This window comes from Catharus ustulatus, chromosome 2 (assembly GCF_009819885.2).
Source record: "Catharus ustulatus isolate bCatUst1 chromosome 2, bCatUst1.pri.v2, whole genome shotgun sequence".
NCBI lineage: Eukaryota > Metazoa > Chordata > Aves > Passeriformes > Turdidae > Catharus > Catharus ustulatus.
In genome coordinates, this window is record NC_046222.1 from 120,253,222 (window position 1) to 120,265,241 (window position 12,020).

The window sequence follows — 12,020 nt, forward strand, 5'->3', positions numbered from 1 at the left end:
TGTTGTGCAAACACCTTTCATTCTTACAATGAGAAGTTACAAGCTAATTGTTAGCTTAGCTAGAGTAGCAGGGCCTAAACCATATTTTATAAGGTTTTTTTATAAGGTTTGTTTTATGTATCTTTACCTGTATGGAACAAGGTTGAACAAGGCCAAATGCTGCAGCTGGGATGGAGCATTTGGGAATCCTGGAATCACAGGATCATCGAGGTTGGAAGGCACTTTCAGGACCACCCACCCCCTAATCACCCCTAAAACACATCCCAAAGTGCCACATCCTCATGCACATTCCAGCAGTGATTCGCTGTGTCTTTAACAGGGATTTTGTTCTGAGCACCTTGGATTTCTGCAAATGTTCAGCATCTGAAAGGCAAAGCCCACCAGTCCCCAGCACAGCTCCTACCCCAAGCTCCACATCAGCTGTGCCAGTAAATCCCACCTCCCACTTCCAGTCAGAGGAATGTTTGGGACCTTATCTATGCAGTGAAAAACATTCCCCAGGTGGAAAGGAAAGGTCCCTGCAGGTCCCCAGGCAGCACAGAAGGGTTGTCCCAGTGGAGCCATCCCCAGTGTTTGCCCTCAGAAATTTCAGTTCTCAAAGCCAACAGCCCGGGCCACATTGCAGGTATTAACTGTACTCCACCTGTGTTGCAATCCAGGGCAAAAATGCACCTTTGCAATCCTAAACTTGTGCTTTTAGGCAAGATGTTCCACCAGATTAACTGCAGGAGGAAAGGGTCAGTTATAAACTATGCATGCTTGTCCTCACTGAGCTATGCAAGGTCAGCCTTTGCTGATAAGGATGAAGATACTCTGTATTCCTTTAAAAATGGGGTGCCTTGTGAAGAAATAAACTGGATTTCCAAGGAACTGGCTGCTGCCATTTATTTTTCAATGCATTCATTGCTGTCATTTCAGCACAGACTGTGAGAAGCTGAGTGCTCACTGTGGTTTTACAGCTGAATAATCCCTAAGATTTAATATTAATTTAATATTAATTTAATATTAATTTAATATTAAATATTTAGATTTAATATTTAAATATTGTTATATAATGAGAAAAATGGACTTGGCAGAAGTTCACAACAAAATGCAAGTGCACAGGGTTCTGAAATCCCCTCTCCTAAGGACATCACACTCAGAGAGGTTTTCCCCTTTCTCTTGTGTTGATGTGAATGGAGCAATAGCCAGAATGGAGCAATGGTCTCATAAATTTAAAATCAGAAAAACATGTCAAGAAGAGAAGGTGGTGGGTCAAAAGAGGAGGAAACTGGGCAGTTCTGTGCTGGTTTTGTTGGAAAAGCAAAAGGTGGATGTGGGTCACACAGACAGAGCACAGAAATGAGGGAAGAGTTCAGGGCAGCAAGTAGCTCACATCCACATCCAGGCACCTCTCAACCTCTGTTAACACAACCAAAAAGCTCCTTTCTAAAGGATGAATGACACTAAAAACCCCAAAAAACCAAAGTGATGCAGGCACCAGTGGTACCATGCTGTCCTGGCATCCCACACCCTGGACAAAATTGTTTGAGGAAAACCTGTACAAGAGGGTGTCCTGCAACCTTGTGTTTAACAGAATGCACAAAAGATCTCACACTAGCTTTACACTCACTAACCCAAATAAAAATAAAAAAAAAACAAGCAAAAAGCCCCAGCCAAAACCCAGAAAAAAAATCTATCACGGGACACAAAATAACTGCTTTTCTGTCTGCTTCTCACGTAGCTTTACTGAAACAAGTTTTTCAAGTAGTCTTGAGGCAGCCTGTTTTATGCAATACCCCATTAAATGTTTTTCATCTTGTTTTTTTCTTAGTTGCTGCACTGCCAGTGTGAGAAGCCTGTTGCAACTGCCTGTCCCTTTGATGCTGATAGAGCCAGGCTGCCTCCCCAGGAGCATGCCTGTCCATCAGTCAGTCTCTGGAAAATGTGGAAGACTTTTTTGTACTCAGCTCTTTACATCTTCCATCTCTCAAACCATCCCTGTTCCCTAATTTCACTCCTGTGTATTGTTTTGAGGGCCTAATTTCACTGTTGTATGTTGCTCTGAGGTCAGATGCTCTGGGACAAAACTAAACTAAAAAGGGCACATTTGATGCAGGAAGTGTCAGAGTCAGCAGGGCTCTTCCCTGGAAAACAATATTTAATTTTTCTCTCCAAGATCCTGAAAGCTGTATTTTTTTAAATTTTTTTTTTTTGCAGTGCTATCCTCCATGGGGTGTGTTACTGCAGCTGTGAAAGGCAGCACGACATGAGATGGACCATCCATGAATGTCCATGGGGAAAAAGAGGAATTTACCTGCCTCTTTATCCTGAGGAACTGGGCTTTAAACCAGATAACTCCTTAAAAAAAGAAAAAAACCAGGTTGTGTTTGAGTGTTCCCTTCAGGAGATCTCAGATTTAAATGTGGGTCTCTACACACTGAACAGCACCTGTGAGGAGAAGAACATCACACAACCTCTTGATTAAAACAAGGACCATGATATACCTGACCTTTCTCAGGAATTCCAGTAACTTCCTAAGTTAAATATCAAGGTATTGACATTTCTGAACATGGAAAAGCAAGCCCAAGGATGGAGGAGGATTCCAGCTCCACACTTGTCCCCAGACTGAGCACAGCTCTTAATTTCTGGACATAGCTCTTAAAAAGCTTCAGGAGCTTTACAGTCTGTGTCTCAGAGCTCTCCTGGAGCCATAAAAACATTGGGGAAGGTTTCACACGAGTACAGTGAGTGCTCTGTGTGCACCAGGAAGGACAACCAGCTCCTTCTTGATTTGCCATGGATTTACAGTCCTGAATAGCTCATCTGTTTGTTTTTCTCCAGGCAAGCTTTCAATAGGACACATCACATACTCGGCAGAGTCCTTTAGTGCTCAGTCTTGGGAGGAATGGGTTAAAAAGCAGAAGACTGGAGGAGGGTTGTAAATCAGGCCAAGTGACCTTGCAGCTGGAATAACCCTTGATAAGGCTGTGCAAACAGCAGGGCCAGAGATCCCCCTGGCATGGGCAGGAGTCTGGCAATGTCTGTGCTCTGTCTGCTCCTGTGCCTCTGCTTCAGGGATCCCCTGGTTAGAGGGAATGGAAATCAATCTGTTACTTGTGTTTTAGTCATGAATTCGTGGTTATTTGTGGTGGTTCTGGCTGCCTGCCTGTGCTGAGTCTCACACACACCCTTGAGCTGACATCAGCCTGCCTGGACCATGCCAGGGTAGGGGACAGCTCTTCATTTCAGTTCAACATCCACCTGACTCTGAGCTCTCCCACAGCACTTCCAGTGGCTAAACCTGGCTTTTTACAGATCTGCCAGGCCTACCCACCAGCCTTTAGACATACCTGAACCCCCTTTGGTGCAAACTTCTATTACAGGTCTGTTTTTTTAAATGACACACACTCCTGGGGGGGCGGAATCCCACGGAAGCCTGTGCCATTTCCTAGCATGATTTGCAGCTGCAGTGCCCCTCAAACTCCTTTCAGCACACATTTTATACTTCTATCCAAACACTCTGCTGAACAGAACTTGTGGGTGGCAGCCAATCACCCTGGGTGGCTCAGCCAGGAGGCTTTTGTGTGTTCTAAGCGGAACCCAGGAGGGAAAATCAACTTTCTGATCCATAACCCCACTAGACAATAGCCTCAATGGAAGGTAATTTGCAATTGCTCAGCTCCCAGGGGACAGAAATAGTGGCCTGGGAACAGTATGTGCTGTGAGGACTGGAGTGTTATGCATAACTAAAAGTGCATTTCGAGCCCTGGCTGGAACATTGCTCCTTCCAGGGACTTCAAGGGATGCTCACATTTAGGAGGCAGCTCCAGCCAGCCTGCAGAGTGTAACCTAAAAACACTTGACCAGAGAGAAAAACAAGAAGAGAGAGCCTCAAAAGCATCAGAGTGAAATCAGGGGGCCTCAATGTATTTTTTTCATCCCTAAAACCCCACACCTTGCACAGCTGCTCCTCTGCTCTGCAGTTTCATGCTAACCACTCACTGAAATCCTTTTTCTGAAAGCCACACCAAAAATTTGCCTTTTTGCAGGTTCTAAACCAATCTGTGCCCAAGCAATGTCTAAGCTCCTGCTGCTATGGAAGACTCAATATTTCAGGCACCTCTGAGAGGAATGCAGGTTTTTATTATGTTCACTTTCCTTTTATTCAGGCGATGGGAGAGCAATCTCTCTGAAGACAGCAGTGTTATGGGTGTAACCCCACTGCTTTCACTTTTCAGTTTTAGCTTTGGGTGTATTTTGTGCCCAGCAGCATCCACATATCATTTCAGGGCTGTTTCACAGCACTCACCTTCTGCACTGGGTCACTGCATGTCCCCAGGGCGAAGGATTGTTCCTGTCTCACAAGATAAGCAGGCTAAACTCAGCGGGCTGAAATAATTTCTGCTTTCCTCCTGCAGAAGGGAGCACCTGAAGAAGCTGTTAAGGGATTATTGCAGCTCCTCCTGGGAGCCCTTTGAGGCTGAGGTGATGAACCCATGCAGAAACACCAGCATTAGGCTTCCCTGTTCACATGCAAATAGCTGAAATCCCACCACAGACAAAACCAGCTGCTCCTGTCCCATCAGAGCCCGATCTCCCCACCTAGGTTAAGAGTCAAGGCTGCAGCTTTTGCAGCCCTGTCACATGGTGCCACAATTTTTGGATTAGTGCAGACTGGTTGCATTCGAATTACATAAAATTTACCTGCTCTGGGTGCACAGGGTGCAGGAGATCCAGTGGCCTCCTTTAGGTCCTTTCAATAAATGACTTGCTCTGAGTGTTTGAAGGTCAAGCAGTTTGTGCTGATGAAATGACTCATGGCCATCTGGGCTAATTTGTCACCTTTAGCATGTCTAAAACAGAAATTCCAATCTTCTCAGGCAGGGATCAAGGAAACACAGCACAAACACTGAAGTACAGACACTCTCCTGAATTGTTGGCTCCAAGTCTGCCTCTCTAGGATGCAAAAATCTGGCTATATTTCGAATTCTTTGCCTTAAAGGGTAACTTCCTCTCTGAGTTGCAGCAAGGATACCCTGAAAATCATATTTTTCACGTGGAATCCCACAGCCCTTATTTTAAGTGTTAAAATTATTCATTAACTAGGCTTTTCCAACTAATGTGACTGGTATCAAGACACAAGAACTTTATAGGATGACTTTAAATAAGAGGATTATTTTGTATTTAAAAGCTGTAGGAAAAAAAATACATTTAAACCCACCCAAGTGCTGCCAGCATCTATGGCATGCACTGAGGTGAGGTGCCCACCTTGGCTGTCCTGCTGCTCTTTGAGGGATTATCCAACCCACACCCTGGGAATTATTATTTTCCAGGGTCTGGACTTGATGTGTTTACTGGCACTCCTGATAATCCAGTCTCCCTTGGGAACGAGCCTGGAGAGCTCAGGGAGGGGCAGGGGGACACAACACCGAGCTCCTGCATCACTCCTGAGCAGGAATCTGGAGTTATAAAGTTATAAACTCTGAATAATAATAATCTGAGGCAGAAGTTATAAACTCTCTCTGCCACTCCAGCCAGCTCAAGAAGAGGTGAACGCCTTGCTTTTGTTCAATAGGCACCCTGCAGCTGTGTTTAAAGGTGTGGAAATCCTTTTTATCCAGCTGGAGTTGTTCAGTGGAACTAAATCCACAGGCAACAGGGGCAGAGGATTGTTTTGTCTTGAAGATACAACAGGGACAGAGAAAAAAAAACACGGTAAAAATTTAATTACTGTATAGTTGATATTAACAATTGCCACGTGTACATAGGCATGAGCAGGAATTACAAAACCAGAGCCCTAAATAAAGGGAGAAAAAGAAAGAAAAATTTAAAAAAGAAATCATAATGTGCCTTCCTCAAAACCAGATGGGGGAGGATGATCTTGAAGAAGACTTTAAAAAATAATGCAGGGAATGGAAATACAACTGCCCCACAACAAATAGAACTCGTTATGTATTGGGCAGCATGTAGCAGAAAAAAAATAGAGTGAAAATAAAATCTCAGAGTACAGAACATGTTCATAAAGTTAACTATCAGTTAGTCAGCTTCCATTTATGTCATCCATTCCTCATTTTTTCCTTCAAAAACCTGCCCACACAGACAGCAAGATAATCAATATTTTGCAGTGACCAACCTGACCAATTAGTGATAGTGGCAAAACGTTCAGATCCAAAGCACAGGCTTTGCCAGCTTTGTCTATTTATGGAAAAACTCATTTCCTAGGGCCATTTACAGTGCCCATGCCATGTTGTCAAGTGGTTTTTATTGCACCTGCACTTTGAGCAGTTTCATGCACAGCAGCAGTGCAGATGCCAAGCCTAGCTGGTATTTATGAGATGGTTGCTGCTGTTCACACAGAAATATTTAAGAAAACAGGTCCATCACCAGCAGAAACTCGTATCAGCCAGCTTGTACTCCTTTCCCAGGATGGGTTCAAATTACCTTCTGAAAATTACTCACCTGGTGCTCGTACAGGAGCCTGATGACCAATGTCCAACCAATCCCAGAGAAAACAAACACTTCCAGCTAACTGCCTTTAGCTTCATAGGGAGCCTTGCTATTTTTCAATGTGGTTGGCTTTTGATAACAAAAGAGATCTATGAACTAAAAATCTGGCAATCAATTTGGTTAACCTAGAACAGGAATTTCCTCTTGGAAAATTTACTTGCCTAATTACAAAGCATTGGCAATTAGGTAAAGGTTGATTTAAAGCATCAATCTTTCACCTCTTAGAGGAAAACTGCAATGCCACAGCTCTTGTTGTTGACCAAGATCTGTTTCCTTGTGCCACCTTCTCTAAAGATAAGAAATATTTTGGCTTTATTTGTGCCTTCAAACACAAGGCTTCTTCCCATAGGCAGCAGGCAAGCAAACAAATTCTTTCTTAATGAATTCAAGCAGCCACTGAACCAGAATAAAGAGTCAGAGCTAAATTAAGACTGATGAAGTAAGACATATTTTAGTCATTAATGTGAAAAATGCTGGAAGAGTGACGAGTGTGTGACATCCTACTACAAGTTAATTATTTTTATACCAAGACATGGAAGAGTGGTAACTGTGATTCAGAAATAATTCCAGAAATCATCATTCTTGCTCCATCTGAAATTATATTCATAGTGCAAATAGGGTTTCATTGAGCCACTTCAGTTAAAATTAAAAAGAAATGTAAAGTAAATTAATTGAACATGTTGGAATCAAAGTGTAAAATCCTTCCTTAGTCACAAAGTTGTCAAAAGTTATGAGCAACACATTTGGCTGCTTCCATGGAAAGCTGCATGTGCAAACAGTACTTTCTCATCATCACAATTAAATATATTTGGTCCTAAGTGAATTGCTGGCTGGCTGAAGAATACAAACAGATGAAACTGAGCTGCATTTTTGCTCCCTTATAACCTGCCTGATCCAATTAACTGCATCAGTGCTTTGTTGGTGACCAATCAGTGATTTACAGTTTTCTGACTTCATCTGCTCCGTTTATCACGGAATTAAAACAATGTCCAATAGTTGATAAAAATCAAGTACTTTTATACCTGATGCAGGAACAGATCATTAAAGCTTGTCTAGCTGCAGGTAAACATAAGGAGGACACTTCATTGTTCCCTTTTTATAGCAGGTTAATCAACAAGTCTCGAAGCACTTCCACAAATATTTGTTTAAATGTGAATATCGCTGTTCTCCTCCTGACATTGAATACCATTAATTCCCTTTTGCAGAGCAGGAAATGCAGGCAGATGGAAACAAATTTGCTGAAGTTATACAGCAAATCTAAAGCTGAACTAGTATGGAAAGTGAAAAAAAAAACCCCTTCTCTTTATTATTCAGACAAACAAAAGGCAATTCTTTTCAGATGGGATTTATCTCTGGTTATCTCATGCAGGTATTCAGAAAATTCAGCTGTTTAAAAGGTCTTGTTCATTTTTTTTTAACCTCTCTAGGATAGAATTATTACCAGTTAAATGAAAAACACTGATCTTCATGGAGCTATAGAAAATAAGTTGGGATTTTTTAATATGAGTTGGCATGGTTAACAGTCAGCATTTTAAAAACTTGTTATGATTAAATGATCATTGAGAAAATCTGGCTCCATTAAATCAATGTTAATTTTGTCCAAGATTACATCCAAAACATAATTTTTGATTTCTAATTCAGAAAAAAAAAATCTTAAGATTTATTGTGCTTTGCTTCTTTTTATTTTACTAATCCATATTTTCCTGTATGCATCAGGAAGAGTAAATGTATTTGATTCTAATTTGTACTTTCACTGATTGTTTGAAGCCAAACACATAAGAATTGAGTAGTTTTTCTTTTGCAGATAAAAAAAAATTAAAATGGTAAGTTAAAATGCATTTTTGTCATTTCTTTTTATGAGAACAGTGAGATCACTCTGCATTGAAACTCAGATTTACTGATGCAGTGCAGTTGCTTCAGGCTGGCATATGAGTAACTAAACCCTTAATTGGCTGAGCAGTTTGAATTTATTGCTGCTTTGTGCTACAAGTGCAAGACAAAGCTAAACTATCAGATCACTGAAAAAAAAGTCCCAAGTGTCAGGAAAAAAATTAATACAATAAATGAAAGTTGTCATTCAACTTCTGTGCCACGAGAGTAGGATTATTTTAGTGTGGGTAGGAGGTTCTAATTTGTAGGTTAAATTCTCTTATGATGTGGGAGAATGCTGCTGTATTTACATGATACACCCAGAAAAATCCAAGAAAGAGCAAGTATTTGAATTTTTATTTTCTCTTGTTCTACAATAATAGAGGAGAAACCCTTTGAAACAACATGCACCTGAGCTAAAGTGAAGGTCACTTATTATTCCTGTCTTCCCTCTGAGAGACAGCAAAGAATTAAATTTTGTAACTCTGTAACTTTGCCTCTATACCAGAAAACTGAATTGGGAGGAAAAAGGAAAAAAAAATTGGGAACTAAGAAAAGACTTTGCAATTTTATGGGTTTCCATCTATGTGGGGCTTCAAACTCTTAAAATATTTTCTGAAAGGCTGGAAGAGAAGTGAGAATGTTCACAAGGACACACCTTTCTAATCTGCAGACCCATGAGACCCTCTCCTGCTTCCCAGATAACAGGGTAATTGGTTTAAGGAGTTGTGTTTTTTCAACATATTTAGTTAATACCCTAACAAAGGACCACCTGTGCTTCATACAACAGCTGGAATAATAAAAATTAAAATAATAATGATGATGATGATGATGATGATGATGATGATAATAATAATAATAATAATAATAATAATAATAATAATAATAATAATAATAATAATGATAGTATTTGAAGATGTCTGCCCATTTATCTTGACTTTCCAGTATACCTGCAGCAGGTAAATTTATGTGTGTGTATTCATGGTAACACCAGCCAGATGCAAATGTACTTCCAAAGTCAACATACATTCAGTCTAAGCTTAGTTATTAAATGACTAATTATGCTCCCAGGTTTGGTGTAGTTTTATGGGTGAGTGGGTACCTGCAGTTTCTGTCAACCACAGAGATCTTTCATGGTACCAAGGGAAGAAAAAATTCAGACAGGACAACACCACTTAAATATGGGTGTTTTGGTTTTTTTTTTTTTTCCTGTTGTGAGCTTTAGCACTGAAATTCCCTGGAGATGGCTCTAACTGTAGTTCTGTGGGATGGTGAGAGGAAGTTTTGTGCTGTAATCCCAAAGTCAAGGGCAAGCTCACCCTGAGTGGTTGGAGTAAGTGCTCAGATGTTTGGATTTAAGGAGACTTTATCTCCCATTGCCCTGGGGTTTTGATTAGACACCTGAAACACGGGCAGAAATCAGAATACAAGGCAGCATATGGCAAGTTGGGCATTAACTGAGTGGGAAATGAACCGTGTTGACAAAGTGCCCGCAGAAACAAAGCCAGTTGTGACAAATGACCTCATTGTGGTCTTGGGAAACAGAGGGACAGGTACCAATCTCTCCACTCTGGTGACCAGTGAAACATCATGGAGCTGAGTCTGGAGGTTTAGGGTGGGTTTCAGGGAAATAATCTTCCCTCCGAGGGTGCTGGGCACTGCCCAGGCTCCCCAGGGAATGGGCACAGCCCCGAGGCTGCCAGAGCTCCAGGAGAGTTTGGACAGGGCTGCCAGGGACAGGAGTGGATTTTTGGGTGTCTGGGCAGGGCCAGGAGCTGGACTTGATGATTCTGATGAGTGTCTTCCAACTCAGAATATTCTATGATTCTATAAACGGATGGGCAGAATATAGAACATATATATATATATATATTCCTTACAGAACAGGGCTGAGGAGGTGCCATAGGAAGCCAAAGGTATCCCAGGGTAGGATGCACAATATAAGTGGTGCCAGACACCTGAAAAGAGCAGTTTATTCATCACTTTATTTGTTTTTTAATATGCTTGGCCCAGTCTGTGGAAAGCTTGCTTTCCTGTGAAGAACCACAATAACACATCCAAACATCATTTTGCTGCAGAAATAGGGAGGAGGAAGCGGCTCGATAACATTTAACTTACTAATAACTTCTATTATCAATACCTTTGAAACTATTTAAGTGTGATAAAGGTGTTAGGAGCAATTGCTGGGTCATGCTGAAGGTCTCCACACCCTGAATTCTGGGCAATAACCTCTGGGCTGCCCAGCAAACCCACATCCCTCTCCAGCAGACACTGCCTGCTCCTCCCAAAACGTGCAGCCACTCAGAAAAACCAAACCCTGCCCTGATCTCTCCTTCAGAGGTTGTTTATAATCCATTAATAAAACGAGCGCTCCCAAAGCCAGCTCTGCACGACTTAAAACACAATTACACGCTCACGGAGCTATTTTGGATGAGATAGCAGAGCCACAGCTCAGAGAGGACAAGCTGAACAGACCGGGCAGCTTCTGCTGCCAAGAGAGGCAGTGACCCCCTCCCCAGCACTGCCAGCTCTCCTGTTCCTCTGACCTTTGTCAGCAAGCTGAGTTAACCTCGGGGAATATTAACCCAGGCTGAAAAAAAAAAAAAAAAGAAAAAAAGAAAAAAAGCTTTTACTACAGAGCCCTACAAGGCCCTTTAGTGAGCCAGGTACCAGCCAGGAGGGAGGGAATAACCGGGGGAAAGGGGGTGGGAATGCTCTGTTCTGTTCGCTGCCCAGCTCAGCCCTCTCCGAGAAGAAAAGGTGTTAACAGGGGTAATCAAGGAGCTGCTGGCGAGCGCCCAGATCTTCGAGGCTGTAACTAAGCAGAGCTCCATTCATTTGAACCGAGCTGCCCTGGATCTCCCCCCAGCAGCTCCGGTGTTCTTTCCTAGCGCACAAAGCAGCGCCGGGTTCTCCTAAAGGCTTTAAACTCCCCTGGCACAGCAGCACTGAATATTTTTTACCTCTTGCCCAGTTCTTGTGACACCTGAATTGATGTCATAGCTTAAGAGTGGCTTCGTACAGACTGTCAGGAACCAGCCAGTATATTTTTTAAATCTCTCTCCTTATCCGTAGCCATCGTGCAAGGCATTTGGACAAATCCAAAGTGAGCTCCAGGATGTTTTAAACTCCAAAGAAATACAGTTTTGAATTATAAGTTATTTGGTTATGTCTTGAGAGAGGAACGACACACCATCAGTACTGGAGTATATAACCTCCAAACGACTTTCAAAGAAAAAAATACTGACTTTCCAAAGAAAATAAGTGTGCAGCTTCTCTTGTAGAACTGAACACGTCCTGAGGGATTTTTTTTTTGTGGCCATGATGCCAAGTAACAGTTTGCAGGGCTATTTCTCTCCACTTTGGTAACTTTACAGGGAAATCTGATGACCAGGCACCCTGGTTCAAACCTAAAACATCTCTAAGGTCTGAAGACCATCGATAAATCGCTGTAAATTAAAGACAAGGACATGCCACACAGGTGGGCATGTTAGAGAACCACAGAAGGTGACACTGCAGTGATCTGGTCGTGTCCTGGATGATTTTACCTTTTGCTTCAGATGAAATTTGAGATCAAATTCCCTCAACTGAATCCATACTGGAAAATGACTGAATCTCACTGATTCCTTTTGGGAGCTCAGGAGCAGAAGCACACCCCAAAA